Source organism: Procambarus clarkii, chromosome 64 (genome assembly GCF_040958095.1).
Source record: "Procambarus clarkii isolate CNS0578487 chromosome 64, FALCON_Pclarkii_2.0, whole genome shotgun sequence".
In the NCBI taxonomy this organism is placed as follows: Eukaryota; Metazoa; Arthropoda; class Malacostraca; order Decapoda; family Cambaridae; genus Procambarus; species Procambarus clarkii.
In genome coordinates this window covers 6,625,339-6,644,064 of record NC_091213.1, presented here as the reverse complement: position 1 = coordinate 6,644,064, position 18,726 = coordinate 6,625,339, and the positions used below count along the sequence as shown (strand labels likewise).

Genomic DNA, 18,726 nt, shown 5'->3' with positions numbered 1-18,726 from the left:
AGATAAGCATCTTATTGCTTCGTAATTACAATTATTACTTAACCTATACCGTTGATAGGTTAAGTAATAATTGTAAATAAGAAGCAATAAGATGCTTATCTTAACATACTAAGAAGGTTAGGTGAGGTCGGTGTTTTCTATGAAGATTTTCAAGGTAAACTAAAATATTCAAAATCAATTAGTATGTCACATATGCACTTTTTAAATAAGCGAATATTGACTATAAGCAAGTGCGTGAACGGCTTGTAGAGCGACGGTCTCCCGTCATGCAAGTCGGCGTTCAATCCCCGACCGTCCCACAAGTGGTTGGACACCATTCCTCCCCCCCCCCCGTCCCATCCCAAATCCTTGTCCTGATCCCTTTCCAAGTGCTATATAGTCGTTATGTCTTAGCGCTTTCCCCCCTGATCTTATTCATGCTTATTCACCCTCATAAGTGATGCAGTTTGATAACAAGTCAACATGACCACTATTCTCTCTCATTCTGTGACCGAGGAAGACACTGGAGATGCGACGAAGGTAATGTCTTTACTTCGATCCCAGGCGCCGGCGAGAAACAATGGGCAGAGTTTCTTTCACCCTATGCCTCTGCTACCTAGCAGTAAATAGGTACCTGGGTGTTAGTCAGCTGTCTCGGGCTGCTTCCTGGGGGTGTGTGTGGGTCTGGCTAGAACTGCAGCCCCGTCCTCCTGTTGTTGGTAGTACTTACAGTAACAAGGAGGACCATAGTACATATACCGACGTACAACACAATTACTAAAGAAGAACTCGGTACTGGTGAATTTAGGCAAACCGGAAAAAGGTTTTCTGATGTTGCGAAGACAAACTAAACCTAACCTTCTTAGGCCTAATATTCGCTATCTGAGGCCTAATATTCGCTATCTGAGGCCTAATATTCGCTATCTGAGGCCTAATATTCGCTATCTGAGGCCTAATATTCGCTATCTTAGGCCTAATATTCGCTATCTGAGGCCTAATATTCGCTATCTTAGGCCTAATATTCGCTATCTGAGGCCTAATATAATAAATAAAATAATAAATGTTTATTCAGGTAAGGTCCATACATACAAGGTGTAATACAAATATTGATGTATTTATAGATAGAGCTAGTACATACAATGCCTAAAGCCACTATTACGCAAAGCTTTTCTGGCAGGACATGTGTACATAGTATAGTATAGTACATAATATAGTACATGTGTGTGCTGTACTAGGCCTAGGAATATTTAAGTTTGTTATTTTAGCTTCATTATCTTGGACTATAAGGTAAATTGTACAAAATTCTAGTATTTCTAATCTAATTGCTTAGTAAGTCAATGTTTGTACTATAGTGCACAGTTACAAAAAGTACTGTCTAAACCGGAGGATGAGTTGGGAACTCATTAACTCATTTGACCACTTCATCAAATGAGTTAATGAGCTTATGATGATTTTCATTGATGATATATATATATATATATATATATATATATATATATATATATATATATATATATATATATATATATATATATAATTTTTTTTTTTTTTGTCCTTTATTATGCATTTGATGGTTACAAGATATACATGGGTTGATACAAAAATAATAATGCAAAAAGGTGCTTAAAGGTTATGGATCTCTTGAAAAACACAACAATGGGAAACATTGATGAATGTCACAGACGGGTTCGATCATTGTTGCAAGTCAAACACTTCTTCGAATTCCTCTGAAGTTGGACTAGTGCCCAAGACGCAACAGGCATTTCCCCTCTGAATAGCAACACTGAGGCGCTGGAACAAGAAACTTTTTGCTCTCTGGTCTTTTGTAGCGCTGATCAATTTGTCCCCCAATTCCTTCAGGAACTTTAATGCACATTTTGCCCACGAACCGAGGGTCTCCGAGACCCTCGGTTCGTGGGTCATACAATATATATGTATATGGGTCATACAATATATATATATATATATATATATATATATATATATATATGTCGTACCTAGTAGCCAGAACTCACTTCTCAGCCTACTATTCAAGGCCCGATTTGCTTAATAAGCCAAGTTTTCATGAATTAATTGTTTTTCGACTACCTAACCTACCTAACCTAACCTAACCTAACTTTTTCGGCTACCTAACCTAACCTAACCTATAAAGATAGGTTAGGTTAGGTTAGGTAGGGTTGGTTAGGTTCGGTCATATATCTACTTTAATTTTATCTCCAATAAAAAACAATTGACCTCATACATAATGAAATGGGTAGCTTTATCATGTCATAAGAAAAGAATTAGAGAAAATATATTAATTCAGGAAAACTTGGCTTATTAGGCAAATTGGGCCTCGCATAGTAGGCTGAGAAGTGAGTTCTGGCTACTAGGTACGACATATATATATATATATATATATATATATATATATATATTGTGACGATAATCTCCTTCAAGAGATTGAGCCTGCTCTTCCCTCCATAATTACGTCTTCACAATTATATAAAAAGACTATGGAAGAAATGTCCAACAACGACAACAACACCAGCAAGGCTTGCCAGGGTGAGCAAAACGTATGCAGCCAGCCACCTGTTCGAACTCCAACCACCAAACTACCCGTTGATCGCTACGGCTCCGCTGATTGGTCGCCGGTCTGGCTGCACCTGCCTCGCCCCCCCCCCCCTATACTACCTGATGTCTGGGGTCGCCCCAACATCAGTCCTCAGAATGTTCAGTGCTTTCGTGGCCAGCACTCCTCCCAGCTAGACGTTAGCGTATACTGAGAGAGGTGGTGGCTTTAAGCCAATATTCCAGCACCTCCCACTTAACTTTTGTTGCACTTCTTGTTATTTTGCCTTAACGTAACTTTTCATTGTGTCATTTAAGTATTCTTATTATTTTGATTCATTGATTTTATTATAAGAATTTGTTTGTCCATATTTTCATGTTTTGATTTATTTAACGTAATTAAAATTTCATTGTTAAAGTTTTACTTGTGTTTTGTGTGTCTTCTCCTTACCTTACCACAGACGAAGTTCCAGTTTTTCTATTTTTTTTTATAACTATGTGACGAGGCCATACCCCTAGCCTTAAACAGCCGAACACCAACGCGTTATCGTCACAAGTTATATGGGGGCCTGTCCTAGGAGCTTCACTCAGGTACTGGTGCCAAGTGGTAATTTATGGTAAGCGTATTTCACTTTGTTAACGTAGCTTTACTATTTTTCATTCAATTTCATTTTTTATAAGGTGCGGTGTATTGTGCATTACGAGAGTAACATATAGTGAAGGTGAGACAACTTTGGATTACGTGGTGACTGTAGGCCTCAGTCATACTCTTAATTGGTCATCTCTCCCTCCTTGTTATTACTCGTATTTACCATCTATGTCCCTTGAATATTTCTCATTCTGACAGATCATCATATTGGTACCCTGGTACTGTGGTCTGCCCCGGGTCAAGAGTACCCAATCTTCTGCAATCTGACTGTAGGAGGACAAAGAGGGCCATAGTTCCTCTAGCTCGAACTTTAGTTGCTGAATTGGGACCTCAGCAGCAGTTCTCGTCACCAGTTGACACCTCGCACCCCTACACGTCAGTCAGAGATGATGATACATACAACGGTAGGGAATTAGCTTATTTTTTCAGAGCACAAAAGTTCGCTAATTCTGTAAGTATCATATTAAATTCAGTAGGAAAAACTTGCTTTATGTCCTATAGAGACTTGGCAAGGTATGCCTACATCCTTGGACTACCAATTTTACTTTTGAAGCATTTAACTGTTTCATTTGTTTTCGAAACTTTGTTTCATTTGTTAGTAGGATTTTCTTGCCCTTATTCTCTTACATGAGTACCGGGTACAAGATTTCCTGCGCCCTTAATTTAATCATTTAATATCTTTCACTTAACGTTAATTGTTAAAGATCACACAGGATAGGTACCAGTTGCCACGTTGTCCTGTTTCTGACATTTCATTATTGAACATTCGTGTACCTTTATTTGCTAATTTCACCATGTTTCGTCTCCAAACTTTCCGTGCAAATCCAGCAGGTGAAATAGGGACTTTAAGTCGTGCCAAGAGGACTGAACTACAAACTCTTGCACATGAGTATCAACTAGAAGTTCCCTACCAAGCCAACAAAAATGACCTACACAACCTGTTGCTGGATTACTATTTAGAGCAAGGTAAGATAGACTCTGAAACTCATGAAACTTACTATATTGCAGAGAAAACTGACTTGGCTACGATGAAACTTAAACTAGAGCTGGCTAAGATTGAACGTGAGCAGCAAAGAGAAGCAGCTACCATACGAAGGGAAGAACAAGAACGCGAAGCTGCCTTGAGGAGAGAAGAACACGAACGTGGACTCGCCCTCCACGAACGTGAGGTCGCCTTGCTCCATGAACGTGAGAGAGTACAGCTTGAAACAAAACAACGCGAGTTGGAAATACAACGCGAACATGACAAGCAACAAGCAACTCTGGCTCTAGAGTGTCGTCAACGTGAAATCGCCTTGGAAACTTCCCACTTCACTCAACGCCAGCAAGCTACTGCCAATCTTCCCGTCAGTTTTAATATATCACATGCAAGTAAGTTAATGCCATCCTTTGTAGAAGCAGAAGTTGATGTGTTTTTCACCACCTTTGAAACCCTTGCTAATCAACTCAGTTGGCCTGTCGACCAATGGGCCACACTTCTCAGAGTCCATCTTACAGGTAGAGCTGCAGTCACACTCAGTACTTTGGCGTCTGAGAATGACTACTACACTCTGAAACAAGCAGTGTTGGACGCCTACCTACTTTCCACAGAAAGTTATAGAAGGAAATTCCGTGACCACCTGAAGGCAAGTACCACTACCTTCCTTGAGTTTGCTAACACGAAACGGAGGTATTTCATGAAATGGCTGGAAGCAGCACATGTCTCTACTTTTACAGAACTCGTCAACCTGATGCTTGTTGAAGAATTCTTGAGACGTGTGCCGCCTCCTGTCCGCCTCTACTTAGCAGATAAAGAAGAAACCGACTACCTGAAGTGTGCTAAGTCGGCTGACACTTACAGCCTCATCCACCGGCTGACACCCGAACCATCCTCCAGTAAGAAGTCGTGGTACAGTTACGAGAAGGTGAGCCCCGATCAAGCTGGTTCACAACTGTACTGCAAATATTGTAGACTCTTTGGACATACCATAGACAAATGTGGTAAGTCTCAATACAAGGGAACCACTGACCAACAAAGACCCAAACCAACTCCTCCTAAGTCCGGTAAGCCTGTGATGAATGTTGGTGTTGATGTTAATGATCTTTCTCTTTTCAGTAACCACCTGTATACTGGAACTGTCTCTGCCAACGGTTCAAATCCGGAGGGACGTTTCAAATTGAAGATCTTGAGGGACACAGCGGCTCTACAATCGATCATCTTGAAGTCGGCTGTGCCCAACATAGTCTACACCGGGGAAACAGTCTTCATCACTGACCTCACTGCTACCACTCCATACCCTCTCGCCAGAGTCCACCTGGATTGTCCCTACGTGAACGGGGAAGTCCAAGTCGCCGTCAGGGAAAAGCCTTTTCCCATGCCTGGAGTGCAACTTCTCCTAGGCAACGACTTGGCAGAAGACCTGCAACCGACCAACCTGATCGTCATGGACAAACCCCAGGTGTGTAACTCTGTGCCAATAAATCCTATTCTTGAGTATGTTCCAGCAGAGGTTCAAGAGAGTGATGAAGTTTCTCCTCCGGTTCTCGTGACCACCCGTGCACAAGCCGCACGTCCACAGCCAGCTGACTCTACTGCTACCGCTGTCCCTCAAGACCCTCAGAAACTCCCCCCGCATCTGACCAAGTTGGAGTTCCGTAAGTTGCAGAGGGAAGATCTTACTTTAACACCCTTGTTTTTCCAGGCTGAGACTCAACCCGACAGTATTCCTGGGTTCTTCCTAGAGAACGACTTGCTCTACCGCAGATATAGACCCAGTAAACTGAAGGAGGAGGACGATTGGGCCAACACCGAACAACTTGTGATTCCCACCAGCCTGCGGCCCACTATTCTACACCTGGCCCACGGAGCATTCTCCCACTACGGCTTCAACAAGACTTACCATGGAATTCGTCAAGACTACTACTGGCCAGGTATGGTAAATAACGTCAAACAGTACGTAAAACAGTGTCATACATGTCAGATGGAAGGCAAACCGAACGTCACCATTCCCAGAGCACCACTGATTCCCATACAGGTGCCTGCGGAACCTTTCCACAGACTCATAATAGACTGTGTTGGTCCTTTACCTCGGACCAGTTCAGGTAACGCCTACATCCTAACCATCCTGTGTCCAACCACCAGATTTCCCATAGCAGTTCCAGTGAAGAACATCACGGCTGCTACGGTTATCAAACATCTATTGAAGATCTTCACTCAATACGGATTTCCCAGGGAGATTCAAAGTGACTGTGGCACCAACTTCACCAGTGATCTCTTCAAAAGGACACTGGAGGAGTTCAACATCAAACAGGTATTGTCCAGCCCCTATCATCCTGCTTCACAGGGTTCTCTTGAACGTAGTCATCAGACCATCAAAGCACTCTTGAAAAAGTTTTGTAGTGAAACCACAAAGGATTGGGATAAGCAGATTGACCTAATAATGTGTATTTTCAGAAGTCTCCCCAATGAGTCCCTAGGAGTATCTCCTTATGAGATGCTCTACGGCCGTAAGTGCCGTACTCCCCTTAAGGCTTTCAAAGACTCTCTCAGAGATGCCACCTTCAGTGAGCATCAGAATGTGCCCCAGTTTCTTCAAAACCTTCAACACATTCTAGAGAGAGTCCACCGCTTTGCCCATGATAATCTATTGAAAGCCCAGGTGAGAATGAAGACTCATTACGACCAGACCAGCAAAGTAAGAAAATTCAAGCCGGGAGACTTCGTCCTTGCTTATTTCCCTATCCCAGGTTCACCTTTACAAAACAGATTTTCAGGACCCTACTGCGTCAAAGAGTGCAGGAATAATAATAATTATGTGATAGAGACTCCAGATAGGCGGCGGAAGACCCAGCTGTGCCACGTCAACCTCCTGAAGCAATATAATGGTACTCCTCCCACTGTCTTGACTAACTATTCCACATTCACAGAACCCTACATCCACAGTGAGACCTTCCCAGCTTCTCCTCCCGAAAGCACTGACAAGGAGTCAGCGCTTTCTAATTCCGAAATCCTTAATGATCTTCCCAAATACTTTCAGGATAATCATAGTGCACCTCTCGTCAAGATCTTCAGAGAACATCAAGAGTTGTTCCGAGATGATCCCCAAGAGTGTAATGTTACCCAGCACGACATCCAACTGCTCCCCGACACCCGGCCGATTCGTCAACCCTTCTACCGAATCAGCCCGAGCAAGAAGGAAGTCATGCGTGCTGAGGTGCAATACCTCTTGGATCATGGACTGGCTACACCTTGTGAGTCCCCCTGGGCCTCACCCTGTATCTTGGTGCCCAAACCCCAAGGTAAGGTGCGGTTGTGCACTGACTATCGTAAACTGAACTCTGTCACTGTCAAGGATGCTTACCCCTTGCCAAGGATAGATGACATCCTTGATGCCATTGGTAGTGCCCAGTACTTGTCCCAAGTGGACTTGCTTAAGGGGTACTATCAAGTGTGTCTAACGGAGCGCGCTAAAGAGATATCTGCCTTCATCACTCCTTTTGGACTTTTCAGATATGAACGCCTTCCTTTCGGACTATGTAATGCCCCGGCCACCTTTCAAAGAGCTGTCAACCGTGTCATCCAGGGCTTGGATAACACATACGCCTACCTGGACGATATCGTCGTAGCCTCCAACTCCTGGAGTGCACATCTGCTCCAGCTGCGACGTCTGTTCTCCAAGCTCCTGACAGCCGGCCTCACCATCAACCTGGGCAAGTCCACTTTCGCGAAAGGTAAAGTGCGTTATCTGGGTCATGTTATTGGGAGTGGCAGCATAGCTCCGTTAGACTCACACACTCAAGCCATCCTACAGTATCCACAGCCTACCACCAGGAAGCAGCTCCTGCGCTTCCTTGGTCTTGCCTCTTACTACCGTAGGTTTGTGAGGAATTTCAGTACAGTCGCCACACCTCTAATTCTATTAACCAGTCCCAAGCAACGGTATAATTGGACCATGCAGCAAACCGTTGCTTTCGAACAACTCAAATTCCTCCTCTGTTCTAACCCCATTCTCGCCTCTCCAGATATCACCAAGCCTTTCGTCCTTCATGTCGATGCCAGTGGTACCGGCGTTGGTGGTGTCCTGATGCAACAACGAGGCGAGGAGGTTCTACCTGTCAGCTACTACAGCTACAAACTGAAACCACACCAGAGGAACTACAGCACTATTGAAAAGGAGCTACTATCCATCGTCCTGAACCTCCAACACTTCGCTCCGTACCTACAAGGCGCCAGGTCTACCACCATCTTCTCAGACCACAACCCTCTCCGCTTCCTACATCAAGCCCAATTCACCAACCAGCGTCTTCTACGATGGGCTCTGTATTTACAAGACTTCAACCTGGAGATCCGCTATATCAAGGGTTCTGACAACACCATAGCCGATGCCCTCTCCAGAGTTTATGAAGTAGAAGCGACTCCATCCATTACTCCACCACATAACGACGTACTTCTTCCAGAACCGCAGGCTTCGGGGGAGAGTTGTGACGATAATCTCCTTCAAGAGATTGAGCCTGCTCTTCCCTCCATAATTACGTCTTCACAATTATATAAAAAGACTATGGAAGAAATGTCCAACAACGACAACAACACCAGCAAGGCTTGCCAGGGTGAGCAAAACGTATGCAGCCAGCCACCTGTTCGAACTCCAACCACCAAACTACCCGTTGATCGCTACGGCTCCGCTGATTGGTCGCCGGTCTGGCTGCACCTGCCTCGCCCCCCCCCCCTATACTACCTGATGTCTGGGGTCGCCCCAACATCAGTCCTCAGAATGTTCAGTGCTTTCGTGGCCAGCACTCCTCCCAGCTAGACGTTAGCGTATACTGAGAGAGGTGGTGGCTTTAAGCCAATATTCCAGCACCTCCCACTTAACTTTTGTTGCACTTCTTGTTATTTTGCCTTAACGTAACTTTTCATTGTGTCATTTAAGTATTCTTATTATTTTGATTCATTGATTTTATTATAAGAATTTGTTTGTCCATATTTTCATGTTTTGATTTATTTAACGTAATTAAAATTTCATTGTTAAAGTTTTACTTGTGTTTTGTGTGTCTTCTCCTTACCTTACCACAGACGAAGTTCCAGTTTTTCTATTTTTTTTATAACTATGTGACGAGGCCATACCCCTAGCCTTAAACAGCCGAACACCAACGCGTTACCGTCACAATATATATCGTACCTAGTAGCCAGAATGCACTTTTGGGGCTACTATGCAAGGCCCGATTTGCCTAATAAGCCAAGTTTTCCTGAAATAATATATTTTCTCAAATTTTTTTCTTATGACATGATAAAGCTACCCATTTCATTATGTATGAGGTCAATTTTTTTTATTGGAGTTAAAATTAACGTAGATATATGACCGAACCTAACCAACCCTACCTAACCTAACCTATCCTATCTTTATAGGTTAGGTTAGGTTGCCGAAAAAGTTAGGTTAGGTTAGGTAGTCGAAAAACTATTAATTCATGAAAACTTGGCTTATTAGGCAAATCGGACCTTGCATAGTAGGCTGAGAAGTGCGTTCTGGCTACTAAGTACGACATATATATATATATATATATATATATATATATATATATATATATATATATATATATATAGGAAAGATGCAGTGGTTCCCACCAGCTTCCGAAGGGAAGCAATGGCCAGCTGCCATTAACAGTTAGGGAAGAGACTCCCATTAACCTAATCTCATCTGAGAACCTCACCCAAGCGATCATAGCGACGTCTGCTAGAACATTACCACACATCCCAAAAGCAGCCCGCCCAAATGCAGCAGCCAAACTTTGTAATCTTCTGAAAAGGGTCAATGATGCACCGGAAAACATTCAAGCGTGGCATAATGTCCTTCTGTTTGGCAATGTATGCCTCACCGTCCCTCCAAGGAGGGACAAATCACTTGCTTCCACGGTCCAGAGGGCGATAAATGAATACCCAAGGGGGGACAACCTAGTTCGCCTGCCTCTGCGAGCAAAACACATCCACCGCAGAAATGGTAACAACAACGTACCGGAAACGTACAAAATCAGAGCACAAATCACCAAGAAAATTGAAGAGGGAAATACCGCAAGTGCTATTAGAGTCCTCACCAGTGACGAGAAAATTGCTCCTCGAAACTCAGCCACAGCACGGGCCCTGCAAAGCAAGCACCCACCCAGAGCCCCTCAAGGTGACAACATCGTTCCGCCATCAGCTGACACCATTTCAGACCCATTAACCGTTGGTGAATCTGAGGTCTACAAAGCAGCCCTTTCTTTTCCACCTGGGTCAGCAGGCGGCTTTACAGGGTTAAAACCTCAACATATCAAGCAAATGTTAAATCCTGCGGTTGGTGATGCTGCACAAGATCTTCTTATGGAACTCACAAGGTTCGTCAACATGTGTCTGGCTGGTGAGATACCTGAGGTCATCAGGCCTCTCTTTTTTGGTGCCTCCCTCTGTGCTCTCAAAAAGAAGGACGAAGGAATCAGGCCAATCGCTGTTGGCAACACTCTCCGACGCCTGATTGCCAAGGCTGCTACGAGGGTTGTCAGCCAGCAAGCGGCTGAATTGCTGAAACCAATCCAGCTAGGATTTGGAATCCCCCAAGGCTGTGAAGCGGCTGCCCATGCAGCACGAGCATACATCACCAACATTTCTGATGAAAAGGCCCTGCTCAAACTGGACTTTAAGAATGCCTTCAACATGGTAAGAAGAGATGCAGTACTTGGTGCCGTACATCGCCATTTCCGGCCCCTCTACCCGTTCATACTATCGTGCTACAGTGGCGAGTCAAAACTGCTCTTTGGTGAACATGAAATCAGATCATGTGAAGGTGTTCAGCAAGGTGATCCTCTTGCTCCCCTTCTTTTCTGCTTAGTCTTAAAAGAAATCACCGAAAGCTTGTCCAGCGAGTTCAACATCTGGTTTTTGGATGATGGCACTATAGCTGGCACCGTAGACCACCTCTTGTCAGATATCAGGAAAATAAGGGAGCAAGAAGTAAGCCTGGGTCTCGTCCTGAACCCTTCCAAGTGTGAAGTTGTCTCCTCCAACCCAGACATCGTAGCTAGAATAAGGTCTGCCTTGCCTGGAGCCCATGTCATTAGGGCCGAGAACAGCACCCTCCTTGGAGCTCCCCTCGGGTCTAACGCCATTGAGGAGATCCTCGACAAGAAAATCGCAGACCTTAGGAGGATGGAAGACAGAATAGGTGACATCGATGCCCACGATGCTTTTTATCTCCTCACCAAATGCCTATCCCTTCCGAGGCTAACCTACTTTCTGAGGTGCGCCCCATCTTACAACAACCCAAAGCTTGACGAGTATGACCTCCTACTGAAGACCATGCTGGAAAAAGTTGTTAACCTCTCTCTCAACGAATGCCAGTGGAAACAAGCCACTCTTCCTGTCAGGCTCGGTGGCTTGGGTGTCCGCACCGCCACCCAAATTGCAGTCCCAGCCTTCCTGTCTTCCTCCTCAGCATCAGATGACCTGGTTAAGGAAATTCTACCTGACACCCTGAGTGATGTAGCGGGGATACAGGACCCCCACTACACGGAATGTGACACGAAATGGGGTGCCATGACAGACCCAGCACTCAGACCAGCCATGCCGAAAGCCAAGAAACAATCCAGTTGGGACAGCCCCATTGTAGACAAAGAAGCCACAGCTTTGCTGGAGGCAGCAACAACCCCCAGTGATCGTGCACGCCTCACAGCTGTGCAGGCTCCCCATGCAGGGGACTTCCTTCTGGCAGTCCCTATGTCTTCGACAGGCACACGTCTTGATCCGCAGGAGCTCCGTATTGCAGTCGCTCTCCGCCTTGCTGCCCCTATCCACACTGTTCACAGGTGTATTTGCGGCGAGGCAGATGCTGACGAATATGGATTGCATGGCCTGCACTGTGGAAAATCGGGTGGTTGGCACACTAGACACGACGAAGTCAACGACATCATTAAAAGAAGCCTTGCCTCTGCTCAGTGTCCAGCGGAGAGAGAGCCCCGCAACCTACTGAACCGTGACTCTGTTAGCTTTGCCGGCCGACCAGACGGAATCACACTGCGTCCGTGGAAGGGTGGCAGGCAGTTAGCATGGGACTATACTTGCGTATCCACCCTGGCAACGACATACATCACCCTCTCTGCCGGCACGGCAGGAGCCGCAGCGACACACAGAGAAAAACAAAAGTCAGTCAAGTACAGGCAATTAGATCAAAGGTACAATTTCGTTCCAATAGGGTCTGAGACCCTAGGCCCATGGGGTGAGAGTGCAAGAAGGTTTCTTAAGGATCTTGGTTCCAAGCTCATTGACACCACAAGAGACCCTAGAGCAGCAAGTTTTCTCTTTCAGCGCCTCAGTGTCGCGATCCAGAGGGGAAATGCCCGCTGCATCCTCGGTTCCTGCCCGGCGTCGGAGGAGTTCGAGGAAATCTACAGCCTCTAGGAAGCGAACTTTTTCTTGTGTCCTCTTAATGTTCATTTTTTGTATAAAATCAGATATGTAACTGTATAACCTTGCATAATAAAGTGTACATCATAATAAAAAAAAAAAAGGGGGTGGTAGGAGAAGTGAACACTCTTTCGTATTCAGAGTTAAATGTCAAGTTTTTCCCTGAGTGCTCTGTGTTCCCTTCTCTGAGGCTGTGGGTCCCTATAATTACACCAGTGGTGGTACCCCCCTATATATATATATATATATATATATATATATATATAATTTCACTGCCGATCAGAACGGTATCTGTTGCTTACAATTGTGTGATCTAGATTTGTATTTTTGTAGTGCAAATCAGTTGGCAAATTGTATTGCCCTGTGTTCATTTTCTGTACTCCTGGACCCAGTATACCTGGAGCATACCTGCAGAGGGTTTCGCGAGTTCTTCTACTCTCCGAGCCCGGCCTGGAGCCAGGCTCGACAGTAATTGTTAGATAATGTTCCAGTGGTCTGTTGTTGTAGTAACTGTGCACTGTGTTAGATAATGTTCCAGTGGTCTGTTGTGGCTGTAACTGTGCACTGTGTTAGATAATGTTCCAGTGGTCTGTTGTGGCTGTAACTGTGCACTGTGTTAGATAATGTTCCAGTGGTCTGTTGTGGCTGTAACTGTGCACTGTGTTAGGTAATGTTCCAGTGGTCTGTTGTGGTTGTAACTGTGCACTGTGTTAGATAATGTTCCAGTGGTCTGTTGTGGTAGTAACTGTGCACTGTGTTAGATAATGTTCCAGTGGTCTGTTGTGGTAGTAACTGTGCACTGTGTTAGGTAATGTTCCAGTGGTCTGTTGTGGTAGTAACTGTGCACTGTGTTAGATAATGTTCCAGTGGTCTGTCGGGCATTTCTCCACAGTGTTGACATTTCCTCTCATCTTCCGGAACCTGTAAGCCTATTTCTATATTATTATAGAATATTATAACCCGATATTATAACGGGTTACATATAAAGAACAAAGGGAAGATGCACATATAATCGCTCAAGTGTAGAAATAATCCTCATCTTACTGGTCACAAACAGAACAATACCATTGCAGATGCAACCCGTTCTCGCACTTTCGTATAGTCAATATTGACTTATTAAATACGTGCATATGTGACATACTAGTTTACTTTGAAAAGCTTCATGGAAAACACCGACCTTACCTAACCTTCTTAGTATGTTAAGATAAGCATCTTATTGCTTCGTAATTACAATTATTACTTAACCTATTTTATTATAAGTATAGGTTAAGTAATAATTGTAATTACGAAGCAATAAGATGCTTATCTTAACATACTAAGAAGGTTAGGTAAGGTCGGTGATTTCTATGAAGCTTTTCAAGGTAAACTAGTATGTTTAGTATGTCATATATGCACGTATTTAATAAGTCAATATTGACTGTAAGAAAGTGCGAGAACGGATTGGCAGATGACACTAGGAGTGTAACAGTAGGCAATATAGAGGACACGACAAGCCTCACAAATGGTGAAAATCAGGCCTATCAAAGAGTCACATAAAATATGATTATTAAATATAATTTCCAGCTGTGCTATGACAAAAATGAAAATAACAAATGGAAACCAGACACATAAAATGCAGTCAAATTGGACTATAGAATGAAAAAACAATGTGATAGATTTGGGAGTAATTATGTCGGAAGACCTTATTCTAAATGGTAAAATAAAGTAGGTGTCACAACTGCAAGAAAAATGACAGGTTGGATAACAAGAACCTTTGAAACAAAGGAATCCATATTAATGATATTCTTCAAGACACTAGTGCTCTCTAGGGTGGAATATTGGTCCACACTACCACCACCATTCAGAGCAGAAGAAATTACTCACCTGGAGAGTATGCAAAGATCCTTTACAGCTAGAATCTACTCACCTGGAGAGTATGCAAAGATCCTTTACAGCTAGAATCTACTCACCTGGAGAGTATGCAAAGATCCTTTACAGCTAGAATCTACTCACCTGGAGAGTATGCAAAGATCCTTTACAGCTAGAATCTACTCACCTGGAGAGTATGCAAAGATCCTTTACAGCTAGAATCCACGTATAAATTATCTAAATTATTGGGACCAATTAAAAAGTTCTAAAACTATATTCTCTGCGCAAATCTAAATCTGTACAAGAGGATTTACAAGTCAAGGTTATCACGGGTCTAGATTCACAAGCACAAACTAAAATCAACCCAATTGGGTTTATAGATCTAGCCGATGGGAGCCGGTTGACCGAGCGGACAGCACGCTGGACTTGTGATCCTGTGGTCCTGGGTTCGATCCCGGGCGCCGGCGAGAAACAATGGGCAGAGTTTCTTTCACCCTATGCCCCTGTTACCTAGCAGTAAAATAGGTACCTTGGTGTTAGTCAGCTGTCACGGGCTGCTTCCTGGGGGGTGGAGGCCTGGGCGAGGACCGGGCCGCGGGGATACTAAAGCTCCGAAATCATCTCAAGATAACCTCAAGATAACCAAGATGGTGACATGGTTATGACGCAAGCCTAAACCATCCCGTAAGAAGACAACTTCTTCCAGGAGAACTCGTGACATCTGGAACGGGAAGCCAGATGGATAACCAATTCCTGGAAATAATGTATGGTCTAGCCAAGAAGGCGAGTGGGTCATTGTGAATAATTGAGATCATTCGATTGCGAGCCATCGATTCCCATCCTGGGCGCGGGCGGTGCTAGGGCCGGGAATGATTGAGAAACCTGATCGCTGGTGTCAAGACGTCTTAAGAACGGCGTATTGTACATGTGTGAGACTTCCACCAACACTGTGGCCGCCTGTGTCACCAACACCGGGGCCACCTGTGTCACCAACACCGGGGCCACCTGTGTCACCAACACCGGGGCCACCTGTGTCACCAACACCGGGGCCACCTGTGTCACCAACACCGGGGCCACCTGTGTCACCAACACCGGGGCCACCTGTGTCACCAACACTGTGGCCACCTGTGTCACCAACACCGGGGCCACCTGTGTCACCAACACTGTGGCCACCTGTGTCACCAACACTGTGGCCACCTGTGTCACCAACACTGTGGCCACCTGTGTCACCAACACCGGGGCCACCTGTGTCACCAACACTGTGGCCACCTGTGTCACCAACACTGTGGCCACCTGTGTCACCAACTCTGTGGCCACCTGTGTCACCAACACTGTGGCCACCTGTGTCACCAACTCTGTGGCCACCTGTGTCACCAACTCTGTGGCCACCTGTGTCACCAACACTGTGGCCACCTGTGTCACCAACACTGTGGCCACCTGTGTCACCAACACTGTGGCCACCTGTGTCACCAACTCTGTGGCCACCTGTGTCACCAACACTGTGGCCACCTGTGTCACCAACACTGTGGCCACCTGTGTCACCAACACCGGGGCCACCTGTGTCACCAACACCGGGGCCACCTGTGTCACCAACACCGGGGCCACCTGTGTCACCAACACTGTGGCCACCTGTGTCACCAACACTGTGGCCACCTGTGTCACCAACACCGGGGCCACCTGTGTCACCAACACCGGGGCCACCTGTGTCACCAACACCGGGGCCACCTGTGTCACCAACACCGGGGCCACCTGTGTCACCAACACCGGGGCCACCTGTGTCACCAACACCGGGGCCACCTGTGTCACCAACACCGGGGCCACCTGTGTCACCAACACCGGGGCCACCTGTGTCACCAACACCGGGGCCACCTGTGTCACCAACACCGGGGCCACCTGTGTCACCAACACTGTGGCCACCTGTGTCACCAACACTGTGGCCACCTGTGTCACCAACACCGGGGCCACCTGTGTCACCAACACCGGGGCCACCTGTGTCACCAACACTGTGGCCACCTGTGTCACCAACACTGTGGCCACCTGTGTCACCAACACCGGGGCCACCTGTGTCACCAACACCGGGGCCACCTGTGTCACCAACACCGGGGCCACCTGTGTCACCAACACCGGGGCCACCTGTGTCACCAACACCGGGGCCACCTGTGTCACCAACACCGGGGCCACCTGTGTCACCAACACCGGGGCCACCTGTGTCACCAACACCGGGGCCACCTGTGTCACCAACACCGGGGCCACCTGTGTCACCAACACCGGGGCCACCTGTGTCACCAACACTGTGGCCACCTGTGTCACCAACACTGTGGCCACCTGTGTCACCAACACCGGGGCCACCTGTGTCACCAACACCGGGGCCACCTGTGTCGCCAACACCGGGGCCACCTGTGTCGCCAACACCGGGGCCACCTGTGTCACCAACACCGGGGCCACCTGTGTCACCAACACCGGGGCCACGTGTGTCACCAACACCGGGGCCACGTGTGTCACCAACACCGGGGCCACGTGTGTCACCAACACCGGGGCCACCTGTGTCACCAACACCGGGGCCACCTGTGTCACCAACACCGGGGCCACCTGTGTCACCAACACTGTGGCCACCTGTGTCACCAACACTGTGGCCACCTGTGTCACCAACACCGGGGCCACCTGTGTCACCAACACCGGGGCCACCTGTGTCACCAACACCGGGGCCACCTGTGTCACCAACACCGGGGCCACCTGTGTCACCAACACCGGGGCCACCTGTGTCACCAACACCGGGGCCACCTGTGTCACCAACACCGGGGCCACCTGTGTCACCAACACCGGGGCCACCTGTGTCACCAACACCGGGGCCACCTGTGTCACCAACACCGGGGCCACCTGTGTCACCAACACCGGGGCCACCTGTGTCACCAACACTGTGACCACCTGTGTCACCAACACCGTGGCCACCTGTGTCACCAACACTGTGGCCACCTGTGTCACCAACACTGTGGCCACCTGTGTCACCAACACTGGCCACCTGTGTCACCAACACCGGGGCCTCCTGTGTCACCAACACTGTGGCCACCTGTGTCACCAACACCGGGGCCACCTGTGTCACCAACACCGGGGCCACCTGTGTCACCAACACCGGGGCCACCTGTGTCACCAACACCGGGGCCACCTGTGTCACCAACACCAGGGCCACCTGTGTCACCAACACCGGGGCCACCTGTGTCACCAACACTGTGGCCACCTGTGTCACCAACACTGTGGCCACCTGTGTCACCAACACTGTGGCCACCTGTGTCACCAACACCGGGGCCACCTGTGTCACCAACACCGGGGCCACCTGTGTCACCAACACCGGGGCCACCTGTGTCACCAACAATGTGGCCACCTGTGTCACCAACACTGTGGCCACCTGTGTCACCAACACCGGGGCCACCTGTGTCACCAACACCGGGGCCACCTGTGGCACCAACACTGTGGCCACCTGTGTCACCAACACCAGGGCCACCTGTGTCACCAACACCGGGGCCACCTGTGTCACCAACACCGGGGCCACCTGTGTCACCAACACTGTGGCCACCTGTGTCACCAACACTGTGGCCTCCTGTGTCACCAACACCGGGGCCACCTGTGTCACCAACACCGGGGCCACCTGTGGCACCAACACTGTGGCCACCTGTGTCACCAACACCGGGGCCACCTGTGTCACCAACACTGTGGCCACCTGTGTCACCAACACTGTGGCCACCTGTGGCACCAACACCGGAGCCACCTGTGTCACCAACACTGTGGCCACCTGTGTCACCAACACCGGGGCCACCTGTGTCACCAACACCGGGGCCACCTGTGTCACCAACACCGGGGCCACCTGTGTCACCAACACCGGGGCCACCTGTGTCACCAACACCGGGGCCACCTGTGTCACCAACACCGGGGTCACCTGTGTCACCAACACTGTGGCCACCTGTGTCACCAACACTGTGGCCACCTGTGTCACCAACACCGGGGCCACCTGTGTCACCAACACTGAGGCCACCTGTGTCACCAACACCGGGGCCACCTGTGTCACCAACACCGGGGCCACCTGTGTCACCAACACTGTGGCCACCTGTGTCACCAACACCGGGGCCACCTGTGTCACCAACACCGGGGCCACCTGTGTCACCAACACTGTGGCCACCTGTGTCACCAACACCGGGGCCACCTGTGTCACCAACACCGGGGCCACCTGTGTCACCAACACCGGGGCCACCTGTGTCACCAACACCGGGGCCACCTGTGTCACCAACACCGGGGCCAC

The 18,726-nt window shown here is 47.7% G+C and overlaps 2 protein-coding genes across 5 annotated transcripts in view; both read left to right on the top strand.

Annotated features, from left to right (window-relative positions):
• LOC123768916 (Ankyrin repeat-rich membrane spanning) overlaps positions 1-18,726 on the top strand; it is an 866,672-nt gene that overhangs the window by 194,989 nt on the left and 652,957 nt on the right. The gene's annotated exons all lie outside the window — the stretch shown is intronic.
• LOC123769043 (S-antigen protein-like) overlaps positions 1-18,726 on the top strand; it is a 94,777-nt gene that overhangs the window by 67,673 nt on the left and 8,378 nt on the right. The window lies entirely within an intron of this gene.